The sequence below is a fragment of the Schistocerca cancellata genome, chromosome 9 (assembly GCF_023864275.1).
Source record: "Schistocerca cancellata isolate TAMUIC-IGC-003103 chromosome 9, iqSchCanc2.1, whole genome shotgun sequence".
Taxonomy (NCBI): Eukaryota; Metazoa; Arthropoda; class Insecta; order Orthoptera; family Acrididae; genus Schistocerca; species Schistocerca cancellata.
In genome coordinates, this window is record NC_064634.1 from 287982600 (window position 1) to 288001395 (window position 18796).

An 18796-nucleotide genomic window follows, 5' to 3' on the forward strand; every position below is an offset into this window, starting at 1 on the left:
TTATTTTTGAGTCAACTGTAAGTGGCACTAGTATGCTCTCAATCAGCTTAGAGAGCACCTTGTAACGATAGCTCAGTATCTCTACGCCGCTATAACAAGAGCGGAATCTCTGCCACTCTTCTCTTAAACACAGGCCATGTAATGACTTGGATGAGCGCTTATCTTTGAAACCAGTAGTGAGCGCTTATCTTTGAAACCAGTAGTTATTTATAAGCATTGCCTTCGGAGAAAGGACGTCATTAGAGGTATGGAGGGAAATCTAAGAGTCCTTTTCTTGATAGGCTCATTACAAGTTTCGCCTCCCACTATTGTAACTGTCCACTGCAGCGCTCATAAAGGGCTTGGTCAAGGAAAATATTAATGGATTTTTATAGTAGCTAGTAATTTTATCTTAATTATTTTATTATGCGTGATGTGATAACACCATTATAATTACTTAATGGCGCGAGCGATCAAATGGACCAGTTCACCCCCCACTGTCGATTCTTTTCGTGAGTTACGTTTCTGTAAGTGCATCTAGTTGAGCGAGCCGCACTGAAGCAGCCTTGGAATATCTACCTAAAGTCGTGAAAGAAACCAACGGGCTGGATAATAGGAGCGGCACACAGTGCCTATTAGCGAGGATGCGATACATGGATCTGTCCAAACATGTGTTTGAAGAGGACCGCACGTGAACGTCTGCTAGTTATTTACTGGCTCACACTTCCCTCAACCATCATTCAGCTAACGTACTGACGTGGTTTCCCGCAGACTTGTCAACTTCGATTGGCAGTGTGGCGCGAATTATGTCATGATATGACGGGTAAAGTTAGCCATAGGAGGAAGATTTGCTAACGACAATCCCTGAAAGGTATAATGAACTCCATCAGCTATTCGTTAGAAACACAAGAACTGGCGCGCGGGAAAGAAATCGGTCAGTGAATTGTGAACAGTTGCTTCTCAGGGATTTATTGACATTTTCGAATGTGATTAAAACACCTGAATGCATACGCAGAAGCCCATTTAAATGAATGTGCTAATGCAGGTTTACATAAATTTTGAAAAGTGTAGAATAATGTAAAAAATAATCATTCATAAGTACAAAGGATCGTGATTATAAAGACTGAAATATCAAGAGAATCATTGCAGACTTTAAATTTATGCTACCTATGCTACACGCTGCAGGCCACTTAACAGATCATCTTATACATGGCGGAAAAAACAGACTACAGAGCCCAATTAAAGCAGAAAACCACCAACAACACTTACTTACGGAAATCATTATACTTTGTATTGTTTTTCATTTAATTTTTTTTCTATAATTCTTTTTACTTGTATTTTTTTTTTGTAGAGTTCAGCCTTTCCTTTCACTAAAATTTTAGCGTTCATGGCTGGCCGGAGTGGCCGAGCGGTCCTAGGCGCTACAGTCTGGAACCGACCGCTACGGCCGCAGGTTCGAATCCTGCCTCGGGCATGGATGTGTGTGATGTCCTTAGGTTAGTTAGGTTTAAGTAGTCCTAAGTTCTAGGGGAATGATGACCTCAGTAGTTAAGTCCCATAGTGCTCAGAGCCATTTGAACCATTAGCGTTCATGTTTCTGTGAACTGTAATGAAGTGTATATATTATTATTACAGTTCCGATTCAATAAGACACTTAATTTAATACCCATATGTTCCAACAATGTCATTAGGTGACGATAATGCTATGTGGGAAATAAAAGTTATTTGCGTTTCCATTGTCCTCAAAATTGGAGTCTTCGCGTACTAAGAGGTAGGAACAACAGACCATGAGCTGCTACTTTTCAATATAGTGACTATTATTTATATGCCCTCAATTTTTATTTTTGTCTCTTAAATATCACACTGTAGTCAGCATATGCGAAATATAGGTGTGTGAAGATTATTTTTAACACGTTTAAAAAGCCCTACTTAAGGAATTTTGACTTATGTCCTGCATATGCTACGACATAAGAACACGCACTTTGTTAAGTATTTAGTTTTCAATGTTTATTTTTCTTGCACACCCTCGTCTGTGGTCTAAGAAGATGAAAACCAGTTTGTAACCAACAAGTGCCAGTGGAATAAATTGTGTGTTTTTCAGCTCATGAGCATTACGACTTCCCTCTTAAGAAACAATTATCCAATTTATCAATGGCTGAAAATTTTGTCCAATAAATTGTGATTTCCTCTATATCTACAAGAATCGCACTGGCAGTTCTGGTTCGAAATTGTTTACTGCAGCATCTCACCTGAGGTATCACAGATTCTGCCTTCAGTACATTGTTTTACGTCGTCTAGTGTCCTCGTTTAAGAAACGAATTCTCGCTAGTGCCGGGAAACAATTAATTCACGCACTAAGACGCCATAAAAGAAACCGATCTTTGAGGTTACTGAATGATCATGTCGGCAATAGCTTACAGTCTCAGATCCCCAGCGCCGCCATGGTTCAAATGGCTCTGAGCACTATGGGACTTAACATATAAGGTCATCAGTCCCCTAGAACTTAGAACTACTTAAACCTAACTAACCTAAGGACATCACACACATCCATGCCCGAGGCAGGATTCGAACCTACGACCGCAGTGGTCGTGCGGTTCTAGACTGTAGCGCCTAGAACCACTCAGTCACAAACGCCAGCAGCGCCGCCATCTACATACGGTTGTCACCAGGTTATTTCAAAAGTATTTTCAGGAGGAGGTGCCCCATAGCTCTTATGTAAGAAACCTTATTACAGTCTTGAGCTGCTGGCAAAATACTTTATTTACACAAAAGGTTTAAGTCGTTGGAATTATTTGCCCATGAAACTGAGCGTTTTCCATCTGTTACACCGTACATGTTTAGACAATTCTGCTAGGCGTACAATGTATGTTTTTATACGGTTTCTCCCATCAAACTAACTACGATGGAAACAGTATACGAGGTCTGTTCAAAAAAATTCTGGAACATGCCTAATTTCGCGCCAGTGGTGTGTTGGAGCGAAATGCGGTTGGCATCTCTGCGCACGCCTGTGTTTAATGTGTAACTGCACGAAGTTTGACTGTTGTACATATCTTAGTTACTCGTCCGTGCTGTATTGAGTAGAACGTTGTGTCACACAGTTTGCGAATTTCGAGATGGCAGAGTTCGAACAGCAACGCGTTTGTAGTAAACTTTGCGTGAAACTTACGAAAACCTTTACAGAGACACGCCAAATGATGCAGAAAGCCTACGGTGATAAGCGCTTAAGCCGTACGCAGTTTATATATGGTTCAGACGGTTTAAAAATGGCCGGCCGGTAGTCAAAGATGACCCTCGTTCAGTACGCCCCTCGACGTCTACCGACGACACATCAGGAACGTCAACGAAATTATGCGTGCCGTTGAAGACTGACTGTCCGAGAGATTTCAGAAGAACGTAACATTTCAGTTGGCCGGCCGCGGTGGTCTAGCGGTTCTAGGCGCGCAGTCCGGAACCGCGCGACTGCTACGGTCGCAGGTTCGAATCCTGCCTCGGGCATGGATGTGTGTGATGTCCTTAGGTTAGTTAGGTTTAAGTAGTTCTAAGTTCTAGGGGACTGATGACCACAGATGTTAAGTCCCATAGTGCTCAGAGCCATTTGAACCATTTTGAACCATTTCAGTTGGATCATGTCATGAAATCCTGTCACAGCTTCTTGGAATGCATCGTGTTGCCGCCAAGTTCGTCCCACGACTCAAGAGTTAAGACCAGAAAGATCTTCGCCTCGCAATCTGTGGAGAGCTTTTTGATCGCGCAGATGAGAGCGAGATGTTCCTTAAGAGAATCATGACTGGTGATGAGGAGTGGGTCTACGGTTACGACGTTGAGACCAAGGTTCAGTCTTGACAATGGATCGGGAAAGGTTCACAAAGAGGAAAAAAACCCTTCAGGTCAGGTCAAATGTCAAAGCCATGGTGATAGTTTTCTTTGACTTAGAAGCATTAGTTCATTGTGAATTCGTGCCACAGGGACAAACTGTTTATCGAAGGTACTATCGGGATGTGTTGCGACGCCTGCAACAAAATGTGGGACGGGAACGGTCTGAAATATGCAGAGACAATTCATTACTCTTACATCACGGTAACGCATCCGCATATCCATGCTTGTTGGTGCGTGACTGTTGCACAAAGAACGTAATCACTGTGCTGCGTCATCCTGCGTACTATCGTTACCTGGTCCCTGCGGACGTTTTCTTTATTCCCAAAGTTGAGACTTCCATCGAATGGATGAAGATTTGCAACGATAGTAAGGATAAAAGAGAATTCGCAGACGGCGCTTTGCACGATCGAGCAAGAGGCTCACCGAGACCCTTTCGGAAAGTGGAACCGGCGTATCCATTTTGGAGGAGAGATTTCTTGACTTGAGCCATCGAGTGGTGCGTTTCCGGGTTCCGCTTAATAGGGCGGGAGCCCACTACATACTGGAAGCGGCTACACGGTAACGGGGACTCGGCGGATTTTTAGGTTAGAAGGTCTCAGGAAACTACACAAAGGGCGCCCGTCTAAAAGGCGGCAGGTAAAATACAGTAAGGTAGTAGTAGAAATGATCGGTATTGTAGTTGTAAATTTTCGTAGCTGTGTTGGAAAAGAACTAGAGCTCCAAGCCCTAATAGAAAGCGCTGAAGCTCAAATAGTTATAGGTACTGAAAGCTGGCTACAGCCGGAAATAGGTTCATCCGAAATTTTTTCAAACGACCTAACAGTGTTCAGAAGGATAGATTAAATACAATTGGTGGTGGAGTATTTATAACTGTCGGAAGTAGTTTACCTTGTAGTGAAATTGAAGTAGACAGTTCTTGTGAAATATTATGGGTAGAGGTAATACTTGACAATCGGACTGGTTCGTTTTACCGACCCCCCGACTAAGAAGATTAGTTGCTGAATTTCGAAGAAAACATGACTGTGATTTCAAATAGGTACCCCACTCATAAAATTATAGTCGGTGGCGACTTCAATCTACCCTCGATATGCTGGAAACATTATACGTTTAAAGCCGGCGGCAGGCATAAAACGTCATCCGAAATTGTACTGAATGCTTTCTCAGAAAATTATTTTCAACAATTGGTTCACGAGCCCGCTCTAAGCGTGAATGGTTGCAAAAGCATACTTGACCTCTCAGCAACAAATAATCCTGGACAAATATGGAGTATCATGACGAATATAGTGATTAGCGATCACAAGGCAGTTGCTGCTAGGCTGAATACCGTGACACCCACAACTATCAAAAAGAAACGCAAAGTACATTTATTTAAAAAGCTGCTAAAAATGCTCTTAATGCTTTTTAAGAAACAGTCTCCACTCCTTCCGATCTGATCACGTAAGCGTAGAAAAGATGTGGAATGATTTCAAAGAGATAGTATCGACGGCAGTTAAGAGAGATGTACCACATAAATTAATAAGTGGCGTTACTGATCCCCCATGGTACACAAAATGGGTCAAATCGCTGTTGCACAAGCAACGAAAAAAGCTTACCAAATTTAAAAGAACGCAAAATCTCCAAGAGAGGCAATGTTTTGCAGAAGTTCGAAATATATAGCGCGTACTTCAATACGAGATACTTTTAATAACTTCCACAACGAAACTCTGTGTCGGAATCTGGCAGAAAATCCAAAGCCATTCTGGTCATACATAAAGTACATCAGTGGCAAGACGCAATCAGTACTACCTTCACTGCACGATAAAAACGGTGAAGTCACTGATGACAGTGCTACTAAAGCAGAGTTATTAAACACGCTTTTCCGAAACTCCTTCACCAACGAAGACGAAGTTAATATTCCTGAATTACAATCAAGAACAACTGCCAAGTTGAGAAACACAGATATCTTCGGTGTAGCAAACTGCGTGCGTATGGAATATCGCCTTAGTTGTGCGACTGGATTCGTGATGTCTTGTCAGAAACGTCACAGTTCGTAGTAATAGGCGGAAAGTTATCGAGTAAAACAGAAATAATATCCGGCGTTCCCTAAGGAAGTGTTATATGCCCTCTATTGTTTGATCTATATTAACGACATAGGAGACAATTTCAGTAGCCGTCTTAGATTGTTTCCAGATGATGCTGTCATTTACCGTCTTGGAAAGTCATCAGATGACGAAAACGAATTGCAAAAACGATTTAGGTAAGATATCTGTATGGTGCGAAAAGTGGCAATTGACCCTGAATATAGAGAAGTGTGAACTTATTCACATGAGTACTAAAAGAAATATACTAAATTTCTGTTACGCGGTAAGTCACACAAATCTGAAGGCTGTAAATTTAACTAAATCCTTAGGTATTACAATCACAAGTAACTTAAATTGGAACGATCACATAGATGATGTAGGTAGAGCAAATCGAAGACTGCGATTCATTGGCAGAACACTTAGAAGGTGCAACAGGTCTACTAAAAGAGACTGCTTACACAACACTTGTCCGCGCTATTCTAGAGTATTGCTGTGCTGTGTGGGATCCGCATCAGGTGGGACTAACGGATGACATCGCAAAAGTTCAAAGAAGGGCGGCTCGTTTTGTATTATCGCGAAATGGGGGAGATAGTGCCACAGACATGATACGTGAATTAGAGTCGCAATCATAAAAACAAAGGCGTTTTTCGTTACGACGGGATATTCTCTTAAAATTTCAATCAACAGTTTTCTCCTCCGATTGCGAAAACATTCTGTTGGCACCTACCTACTTAGGGAGAAATGATCATCACGATAAAATAAATCAGGGCTCGCACAGAAAAATTTAAGTGCTCGTTTTTATGCTGCAACATATACAACACCTGTTTTGACTTTCACATTTCCTTACCGTCGTAGACGACGCACATCTTGAGATTCTAGTCACTTTTGATGTATGTGGACGTCTAAGACCATCTTTGGCTCTGTTAGGTTCAGTTGCCTCTGAAGTATGAATCTGTTCACAGCGTTAACGCCGATTACGGTTTTAACATGAATGAGTGCACACCCTAGCACAGTTTTTTTTATAGATTGAGACGTAATTTTTATTACGATATGATAACAGGTAACTCTGTACAAATGAACCATTTACGTATGTATGATATGTGACTTTCGCAATAAATCGCATCACTGCGTTACGGTATACTTTTATTTTCAGTGTATTATTCAAGGTTTTATCATCTGACGATAACGATTTTATCTTTCGTACAAAGTGATGCTATGAATACCTTTATATCAGCACATTCCATTTAGTGTGTGTCGTTAACATTTACATTGGTTAACAGATTGCACATTTTAAGCTTTTAATGTTACATATGTGTTATTTTATTTGGTATACACTAACCTGAAAATTATCAGAAGACAGAACTGGTTTTACAAATAAAATATTTAACCAGCAGCTCAAGGTGGTAATATGACAGTTTTAAAATATTTCAGAACTTTCCGTATTGCTCTGTAGCTGAGCGAATGTTCGACCGAAGGAAGGAGGGAAGAAAATTTTTTACATATACGACGAGGTTATTAAAGCCTGAAAACAAAGCCATGGAGGATCAGCAGTGGCCGTTACGATAGAATCTTTCCACCATTCGTCTTAATGGATTACGGAAACCACAGGAAACCTATACACGGATTGTCAGACGGGGTTTGAGTTCCACTCCTCTTGAATACGAATCTATTGTCTTAGCCATTACTCTACCTCGCCCGGTTTACGTCCAGTTTGAGAACATTTCTGATCAAACAGCGAACCCTGAAAGAAATAGTACTTTATTGTGGATATGGCAGACTCGATATTCTGTACAGAATGATTCTAATTAACATTTAAAAACCTCCGAAGCGACGTAGGTGACGCCAAGACACGTAAGTTAATACAAGCAACTCGGGAAATACTCCAGAAGCCAGAAGTGGATGAGAAATGTTGAACATGTGACGTCAACAGATAACGTACCTCGCCGAATGTGCAGTGGTTGAATCTATCAGTCCGTCACACTGGTCATCCCAACACTAGACAATTATTCACGTCTGTGTGGCTTGGGCCCACGTGTGTGACTTTTGCGTGCGGAGGCTCAGGGTTAGATTCTTGCAGCTGGCAGGCAGTATTTTTTTTGCAATGCGTTAGACGATTGTGTGTTTACATTGAGGTAAGATCTTTTATAGTGTCTACCTGTCTAGCAGTTTCCTGCTGTCTAGATTAGATTAGTACTTGTTCCATAGATCATGAATACGACATTTCGTAATGATGTGCAACGTGTCAGGTTAATAAAAGGTGTCTATACAAGATATGACATTACACAATATATTACATGACACTTAATTTTTTTTGGTTGGGGTGGGGGGTGGGGAAATTACCCACTTACTATATCCAAAAATTCATCTAATGACTAGCAGGAGTTGCCATTCAGAAATTCTTTTAATTTCCTTTAAAATGTGATATGGCTATCTGTCAGATTTTTGATGCTATTAGGTTAGGGATCAAAGACTTTTGTGGCAGCATAATTTACCCTCTTCTGAGCCAAAGTTAGATTTAACATTGAGTAGTGAAGATCATCCTTTCTCCTAGTGTTGTAGCCACGTACACTGCTATTACTTTTGAATTCGTTCGGATTGTTAATAACAAATGAGGCTACAATGAAGATCCCTAGCTCTTTAAATAAGAGTCTGCAGGATGATCTTCGGTGTGCTCCAGCAATTATTCTGATTACACACTTTTGTGCAATGAACACTCTTTTACTCAATGATGAGTTACCCCAGAATATGATGCCATACGAAAGCAGAGAATGAAAATGGGCGTGGTAAGCTTATTTACTGAGATGTGTATCAATGACCCTAATAGCACAAGTAGCTGAACTCAAACGTTTCAGCAGATCTTCAGTGTGTTTTTTGTTTTTTCAGTTCAACCCCTCATCAATACATACAACTAGAAATTTTGAATTTCTAATCGAAGTCTATATTTATTAATGGTATCATTCCATTTACTGTGTGGAACTGTATATACTGTGTTTTGTCAAAGTTTAATGAGAGCCCATTTGCAGAGAACCACTTAATGATTTTCTGAAAAACATCATTTACAATTTCATGTTAATTCTTGCCTCTGATAGCTATACTTGTATCATCGGCAAAAAGTACTAGCTTTGCATCTTCGTGAATATAGAATGTTGTTGTGATCTTCAGTCCTGAGACTGGTTTGATGCAGCTCTCCATGCTACTCTATCCTGTGCAAGCTGCTTCATCTCCCAGTACCTACTGCAGCCTACATCCTTCTGAATCTGCTTAGTGTATTAATCTCTTGGTCTCCTTCTACGATTTTTACCCTCCACGCTGGCCTCCAGTACTAAACTGGTGATCCCTTGATGCCTCAGAACATGTCTACATCTACATCTACATCTATACTCCGCGAGCCACCTTACGGTGTGTGGCGGAGGGTACTTATTGTACCACTATCTGATCCCCCCTTCCCTGTTCCATTCACGAATTGTGCGTGGGAAGAACGACTACTTGTAAGTCTCCGTATTTGCTCTAATTTCTCGGATCTTTTCGTTGTGATCATTACGCGAGATATATGTGGGCGGTAGTAATATGTTGCCCATCTCTTCCCGGAATGTGCTCTCTCGTAATTTCGACAATAAACCTCTCCGTATTGCGTAACGCCTTTCTTGAAGTGTCCGCCACTGGAGCTTGTTCAGGATCTCCGTAACGCTCTCGCGCTGACTAAATGTCCCCATGACGAATCGCGCTGCTTTTCGCTGGATCATGTCTATCTCTTCTATCAATCCAACCTGGTAAGGGTCCCATACTGATGAGCAATACTCAAGAATCGGACGAACAAGCGTTTTGTAAGCTACTTCTTTCGTCGATGAGTCACATTTTCTTAGAATTCTTCCTATGAATCTCAACCTGGCGCCTGCTTTTCCCACTATTTGTTTTATGTGATCATTCCACTTCAGATCGCTCCGGATAGTAACTCCTAAGTATTTTACGGTCGTTACCGCTTCTAATGATTTACCACCTATGGCATAATCGTATGTCCTACCAACCGATCCCTTATTCTAGTCAAGTTGTGCCACAAACTCCTCTTCTCCCCAATTCTATTCAGACCTCCTCATTAGTTATGTGATCTACCCATCTAATCATTCAGCATTCTTCTGTAGCACCACATTTTGAAAGCTTCTATTCTCTTCTTGTCTAAACTATTTATCGTCCATGTTTGACTTCCATACATGGCTACCCTCCATACAAATACTTTCAGAAACGACTTCCTGACACTTAAATCAATACTCGATGTTAAATTTCTCTTCTTCAGAAACACTTTCCTTGCCATTCCCAGTCTATATTTTATATCCTCTCTACTTCGACCATCATCAGTTATTTGCTCCCCAAATAGCAAAACTCCTTTACTACTTTAAGTGTCATTTCCTAATCTAATTCCCTCAGCATCACCCGACTTAATTCGACTACATTCCATTATCCTTGTTTTGCTTTTGTTGATGTTCATCTTATACCCTCCTTTCAAGACACTGTCCATTCCGTTCAACTGCTCTCCGAAGTCCTTTGCTGTTTCTGACAGAATTACAATGTCATCGGCGAACCTCAAAGTTTTTATTTCTTCTCCATGGATTTTAATTCCTACGCCCAATTTTTCTTTTGTTTGCTTTACTGCTTGCTCAATATACAAATTGAATAACTTCGGGGAGAGGCTACAACCCTGTCTCACTCCCTTCCCAACCACTGCTTCCCTTTCATGCCCCTCGACTCCTATAACTGCCATCTGGTTTCTGTACAAATTGTATATAGCCTTTTGCTGCCTGTATTTTATCCCTGCCACCTTCAGAATTTGAAAGAGTATTCCAGTCAACATTGTCAAAAGCTTTCCCTAAGTCTACAAATGCTAGAAATGTAGGTTTGCCTTTCCTTAATCTATTTTCTAAGACAAGTCGTAGAGTCAGTATTGCCTCACGTGTTCCACCATTTCTACGGAATCTAAACTGATCTTCCTGGAGGTCGGCTTCTAACAGAATTTCCATTCGTCTGTAAAGAATTCGTGTTAGTATTTTGCACCAGTGGCTTATTAAACTGCTAGTTCGGTAATTTTCACATCTCTCAGCACCTGCTTTCTTTGAGATTGTTATTATTATATTCTTCTTGAAGTCTGAGGGAATTTCGCCTGTCTCATACATAATATAGAATGGCAAGTCATTAATAGGTATTAAGAACAGCAGAGGACCCGAGACCGAATCTTGCGGCACCCCATTCTTGATTATTCACTAGTTTGAGAAATCACCAGTTTTTTTGCATATTATGTGAACTGCTTATTTCAAACTTTCTGCACTGTTCCAGTTAGGTATGATTTAAACCATTTGAGCGCTGTCCCATTCATACCACAGTACTTGAGCTTATTTAGAAGTATCTAGGTGCAAAGAACAGTAAGAAAAGGAAAGTTTCACGTATTGCGGCGCAAGTAAATGAGTATAAGTTTTCGAAATGCTCACTACCAGTAAATGACGTATGTTTTCTTTTTTTACTAAATAACGTCTGCACACTTCAAAAGAAAGAACAAAAGAGACAAAATAAGGACAGATTTTCCTTGATTACAGCAACGACAATATATTTGTAACATAAAGGTGTTCGAAATTTGCACCGATTGCTCGAACGCAAGTACTGCTTAGCTCAATTATCCCTTCATGCCCAAGCCCAACCGCTGAACGCACAACGAGGTACGTCACCTGGTGACGCCCCATGTTCATCATTTCTCATCCACTTTTTGTGGTATTTCCCGACATTTGCAGCCCCATGTGTAATACATTAAATTACTTGTTTCAGCGTCATCTAAATCGCGTCGGAGGTTTTCAAACGTTAAGAACCACCCTGTATAAGTGTTCAGCAGATATAATAAATTTAATGTGTTGAAAGGACGGCACTTCTGCGACGTCTCCAATCTCCTGAACCATTGTTTTTAAATTTATTTAATGAATTAATAGAATTCGAAATGGCAACTGGTACCCAAAAGACCATTCCTTTTTGTTTCCGTCTTAGTGCCCTGTAGCCATTGCGCGAACGTTGTATTAACCAGTGTGCTTCTGGGTGTTCAGCTGAGTTGTTTTCAGTTTGTTGTTGTTGTGGTCTTCAGTCCGAAGACTGGTTTCATGCAGCTCTCCATTCTACTTCATACTGCGCAAGCCTCTTCATCTCCGAGTAACTACTGCAACCTACATCCTTCTGAATCTGCTTACTGTATTCATCTCTTGATCTCCCTCTACGATTTTTACCCCTTCCCTCCAGTACTAAATTGGTGATACCTTTATGCCTTAGAATGTGCGCTACCAACCGATCCCTCCCTCCTGGTCAGGTTGTACCACAAATTTCTTTTCTCTCCAATTCTATTCAGTATCTCCTCATTAGTAATGTTATCTAGCCACCTCATCTTCAGCAATCTTCTGTAGCACCACATTACAAAAGCTTCTAGTTTCTTCTTGTCTAAACTGTTTATCGCGCATGTTTAACTTTCACACACGGCTAAAAGCCATACGAATACTTTTAGAAAAGACTTCCTGACTTTTAAATCTCTACTCGATGGTAACAAATTTCTCTTCTTCAGAAACGCTTTCCTCGCCATTGCCAGTCTACATTTTATATCCTTTCTACTTCGGCCATCATCAGTTATTTTGCTGCACAAATAGCAGAACTTATTTACAACTTTATGTGTTTCGTTTCTTAACCTAATTCCCTCAACATCGCCTAATTTGATCTGACTACATTCCAGCATCCTCGCTTTGCTTTTTTTAATGTTAATCCTCTACTCTGCTTTCAAGACACCGTCCAACTGCTTTTCAAGTCCTTTGCTGTCTCTGAGATTTGCCGATAACATTGTAATTCTGTCAGAGTTTTTATTTCTTGTCCCTGAACTTTAAGCCCTACACCAAATTTTTCTTTGGTTTCCTTTACTGCTTGTTCAATGTACATAATGAATAACAGCAGGGATGGGCTACAATCCTGTCTCACCCCCTTCTGGACCATTGCTTTCATTTCACGCCCCCTCGATTCTTGTAACTCATTTGGTTTCTGTACATATTGTAAATAGCCTATCGCTCCCTTTATTTCCCCTTCCAGCTTTAAAATTTGAATGAGACTATTCCAGTCAACATTGTCAAAATTTTTCTGTAAGTCTATAAATGCTATTATCGTAGGTTTGCCTTTCTTTAATGTATCTTCTAAGGTAAGTCGTAGGGTCAGTATTGCTTCGCGTGTGCCTACATTTCTCATGAACCCAAACTTACCTTCCCCAAGGGCGGCTTCTACCAGTTTTTCCATTCTTCTGGAAAGGATTTGTGTTAGTATGTTGCTGCTGCGACTTATGAAACTGATAGTTCGATAATCTTCACTACTGTGATTATTATATTCTTCTTGAAGTATGAGGGTATTTCGCCTGTCTCATACATCTTGCTCATCATATGGAAGAGTTTTGTAATGGCTGGCTCTCCAAAGGGTATCAGTAGCTCTGACGGAATGTTATTTACTCCCGGGTTCTTCCTCCGACTTAAGTCTTTCAGTGCTTTGTCGAATTCTTCACGCAGTATCGTATCTCCCTTCTTATCTTCCTCTACATCCTCTTCCATTTCCATAATGTTGCCCTGAAGTATATCTCCCTTATACAGACCCTCCTATATACTCCTTCCAACTTTCTGCTTTCCCTTCTTTGCTTAGGATTTGTTTTCCATCCGAGTTCTTGATATACATACACGTGGCTCTCTTTTCTCCAAAGGTCTCTCATTTTTCTGTAGGCGGCATCTGTCTTTCCCCTTGGGATATATGCTTCTAAATCCTTACATTTGTCCTGCAGCCATTCCTACTTAGCCTTTTTGCACTTCCTACCAATCATTTTTTTTAATGCGTGTATTCCCCTTCGGCTGCTTCATTTACTGCATTTTTATGTTTTCTCCTTCGATCAATTAAATTCTGTGTCTTGTGTTACCAAAGGATTTCTACCAGCCCTCCTCTCTTTACCTACTTGATTCCTTTGCTGCTTTCACTGTTAGTTATCCATACTACTTCTACTGTATTCCTTTCCCTCGTTCCTGTCTAATGCTCCCTCTGAAACACTCTACAACCTCTGGTTCATTCCGTTTATCCAGATCCCATCTCCTTAAATTCATGTCTTACTTCAGTTTTAATCTACAGTTCATAACCAATAAAATGTAATCTGAGTCCACATCTGTCCCTGGAAGTATCTTACAATTTAAAACCTGGTTCCGAAATCTGTGTCTCACCATTACACACTGAAGCGCCAAAGAAACTGGAATTGGTATGCGTATTCAAATGCAGAGATATGTATTGTTTATTGTATCGACAGGTTCAACTATTCTGTTTCTCCGCTCTTTAAGAGTAGTTGCCACAGGTGGGACGGAGACTATCTTATGTACCCCCAAGAAATAGTTCGTGGAGTCTGGTGAGGTGGTGGTGGTTGTTGGGATGTTTAAGGGGGACTAAACAGCGAAGGTCATCAGTCCCCCATTCCAAAAACAAGCGAGACAAAGTCGCAGAGCAGATAAAACCCCAAGGGGAAGGAGACTGCCCCCCCCCCCCCCCCAGGTGCTAAAGAACACAAATTAGGCAACGAACACTACAGAAAAGAAGAGTACGGACGAACACCAGACAGAAAGAAATAGAAGAGAAGAAGATGGCCGGAGACTGGTTGACTGACCACGACAACAAAAAAGGGAAAGAGTCAACCATCTCATGGCACACCAGAACAGCAACAGACACAAGGACAAAAGACACAGAAAGGGAAAGGTGCAGGACCTCCCTAAATCGAACCATAAAACGGACTACCACGGATAAAATTTAAAACGTCATCAGCCATGGAGGCATCGTCAGATAAAACCAAAGCCAAAGTGCCCGGGAGATTAAAAGATTGCCGGAGTGTGCGCAGTCGAGGACACTCCAGCAAAATGTGGCCGACCGTCAGCCGGGACCCACACCGACACAAGGGGGGATCCTCCTGACGCAACAGATGGCCCTGCGTCAGGTATGTATGGCCGATGCGCAGCCGACACAGGACTACCGAGTCCCTGCGAGAAGCCCGCAGGGAGGAACGCCACACATCGGTCGTCCCCTTGACAGCCCGCAGTTTATTCGGGGCTGTCATGCCACGCCACTCAGCAGCCCACACCCCAATCAGCTTACGGCGCAACACCATCTGCAGGTCGCGAGCCGTAAGGCCGACCTCCAAAGCCGGGGCGTCGATCGCCCCTTTGGCCAGCCTGTCTACACGTTCGTTCCCTGGGATGCCAACATGACCGGGCGTCCAAACCAGGACCACCGAACGACCAGAACGGGCAATGGCGGAAACAGTCTCCTGAATGGAGGACACCAGAGGAGAGGAGGGATAGCAGCGGTCGATGGCCTGAAGGCTGCTCAGGGAGTCACTGCAGATGACGACGGACCTACCTGAGCAGAAACGCATATGCTCAAGAGCGCGCAATATGGCCACCAGCTCTGCAGTAAAAACACTGCAGCCAGCCGGCAAGGAGCGCTGCTCAACATGAGCAGCATGAGCAAAAGAGTAGGCAGTGCGACCATCAACCAGGGAACCATCAGTGTAGACAGTCTCACAGTCCGAAAATGAGGCGAGGAGAGCAAGAAAACGGCGACGGAGGGCCACAGGCGGAACCGAGTCCTTGGGTCCCTGTGCCAAGTCCAGACGGACGGACGGCCGGGACAAACACCAGGGAGGCGTAGGTGCACGGACCCGGAAGGGAGGCGGAAGAGGGAATGAACCCAATTCCGACAGCAGGGACTGAACGCGGACAGCGACAGAAAGCCCAGACCTAGGTCGCCGTTCGGGCAGATGGAGGACCATAGCAGGGAAAAGCAGGCGACGATTGGGATGATCTGGCGAGCAATGAACGTGGACAGCATAGTCGACGAGCAGACGATGGCGGCGAATCCGCAGCGGGGGAACCCCGGCCTCCACCAGTAGACTATCCACGGGGCTGGTGCGAAAAGCGCCAGTGGCAAGCCTAACCCCACAGTGGTGTATGGGGTCTAACAACTTCAACACTGAGGGGGACGCAGACCCATAGGCCAGGCTCCCATAATCAAGCCGGGACTGCACAAGGGCTCGGTACAACCGCAGCAGCGTGCAGCGATCTGCACCCCAAGACGTGTGGCTAAGGCAGCGGAGGGCGTTGAGGTGCCGCCAGCATTTTTGCTTCAGCTGAGTAACATGAGGAACCCATGTGAGCCGGGCATCAAACACGAGTCCCAAGAAGCGGCAAGTGTCCACCACTTCAAGCAGGTGGCCGTCGAGGTAAAGTTCAGGATGAGGGTGGACCGTCCGACGCCTGCAGAAGTGCATAACTCGAGTCTTGGGTGCAGAGAACTGAAAACCGTGAGTCAGAGCCCATGATGCTGCCTTGCGAACGGCGACTTGCAGCCTGCGTTCGGCGACTCCCGTAGTCGTGGAGCTAAATGAGATGCAGAAGTCGTCGGCATACAAAGAAGGAGACACCGACGACCCCACTGCTGCAGCCAGACCATTAATGGCCACTAAAAATAAGGAGACGCTCAACACCGAGCCCTGCGGGACCCCATTTTCCTGTATGTAAGAGGAACTAGAGGTGGCACCGACTTGCACCCGGAAAGAGCGGCGCAATAAAAAGTTTTGAATAAAAGCCGGGAGCCGACCACGAAGACCCCATTCATGCAATGTGGCGAGGATGTGATGCCTCCATGTGGTGTCATACGCCTTCCGCAGATCGAAAAACACAGCAACGAGATGCTGACGTCGGGCAAAGGCCGTACGGACAGCAGATTCCAGCCGCACCAAATTGTCCACTGCAGACCGGCCCCGACGGAAGCCACCCTGGGATGGAGCGAGGAGACCGCGCGACTCAAGGACCCAACACAAACGCCGTCCCACCATACGTTCGAGCAATTTGCACAAAACGTTGGTGAGGGTAATGGGACGATAGCTGTCCACCGCCAGTGGGTCCGCACCGGGCTTCAAGATGGGGACAATAACACCCTCTCGCCATTGCGACGGGAACACGCCTTCGCTCCAAATGCGATTAAATATCGCGAGAATGTGTCTCTGGCAGTCCCTGGAGAGATGCTTCAGCATCTGTGCGTGGATGCAGTCCGGTCCTGGTGCTGTATCAGGGCAATCGCCGAGGGCAGCGAGGAATTCCCTCTCGCTGAAAGGAGCATTGTAAGTTTCAGAACGACGCGTGTGGAACGATAATGGCGTCTGCTCGGCCCGCTCCTTGAAAGAGCGAAAGGCGGGGGGATAAGTTGCAGTAGCAGAGCTCGTAGCGAAGTGCGCAGCAAGATGTTCAGCAATGGCGGCAGCGTCCGTGCACACAGCGCCGTCCAAAGAGATCCCAGGGACACCCGTAGGGGTCTGGTGTCCATAAATCCGCCGTATCCGGGACCACACGAGCGAGGGGGAAACACGGGAGCCCAAGGAGGAAACATACCGCTCCCAGCACTCCTGCTTACGCCGTGCAATAAGACGGCGGGCGAAGGCACGGAGCCTCTTAAAGGCGATGAGGGTCTCCAGAGACGGGTGCCGCCTATGACGCTGGAGAGCCCGCCTACGGTCGCGAATAGCCTCAGCAATCTCCGGCGACCACCAGGGGACAGCCTTCCTCCGAGGGAGGCCAGAAGAACGGGGGATGGAAGCCTCGGCCGCTGAAATGATGGACGTGGTTAAAACACGAACCACCTCGTCAATGTCACCCTGTGGGGGAGACTCAATGGTTGCAGCGGAAGTAAAAGCTGGCCAGTCAGCCCTGTGGAGAGCCCAGCGGGGCAAGCGCCCAGAAGAATGACACTGGGGCAGTGACAAATAGATGGGAAAATGGTCACTACCACACAGGTCAGGGTGCACTCTCCAGTGGAGGGATGGGACAAGGCCAGGGCTGCAAATAGAGAGATCGATGGCCGAGAACGAGCCATGGGCCACACTGAAATGCGTGGGAGCACCGGTGTTCAAGAGGCTAAGGTCGAGCTGAGCCAACACATGCTCCACGGCCCGACCGCGAACATCGGAGACAGTCCCACCCCATAGAGGGTTGTGGGCATTGAAATCGCCCAGCAGCAAAAAAGGTGGCGGCAGTTCGGCTATCAGAGCAGCCAGGACATGCTGTGCGACAGCACCATCAGGTGGAAGGTAAATACTGCAGACGGTGATAGCCTGTGGCGTCCACACCCGAACAGCGACAGCCTCTAAAGCTGTTTGTAGAGGTACAAACTCGCTGTGAAGAGAGTTAAGGACATAGATGCAGACGCCACCAGACACCCTTTCATAAGCTGCCCGGTTCTTAAAATAACCCCGATAGCCACGGAGGGCGGGGGTTCGCATTGCTGGAAACCAAGTTTCCTGCAGAGCAATGCAAAGGAAAGGATGACGGCCGATAAGTTGGCGGAGCTCAGCTAGATGGTGGGAGAAACCGCTGCAGTTCCACTGGAGGATGGTATTAGCCATGGATGGGAAAGACGTGAAGGGACTGGGGAGGCAGATTACGCCTCCGGGGCCCCTGCTGCGACTGAGTCACCACCTGGACAACAGCTATCTATTGCATCCGAGGGACTGGCGAGATCCATGTCCTCAGCGGACGCCAGGATCTCCACCTCATCTTCGGACGCAGAGGGAGAAGGGTGCGGTGGGACAGGTGCCACCGCAATTTCAGGATGCTTGGGAGCCTTTTTCTTCGACTGCTTTGCGCGCTGAGCCTTAGGTGGTTCTGGCTGGGAGGGCCTCACTGGGTCAGTCTCTGGGACTGAAGACGACCGTGACGCCCTACGACCAGCGACCGGTGGTTGTTTGACAAACTTGCGGGTGTCCGCTTTGGCACTGGGCAAAGCCTGGGATGGGAGGGCCCCAAGGGACCCCT

The 18796-nt window shown here is 44.7% G+C and overlaps 1 protein-coding gene across 2 annotated transcripts in view; it reads right to left on the bottom strand.

Moving 5' to 3' along the window:
• Positions 1-18796, bottom strand: part of LOC126100227 (putative fatty acyl-CoA reductase CG5065) — a 505281-nt gene that overhangs the window by 228194 nt on the left and 258291 nt on the right. The window lies entirely within an intron of this gene.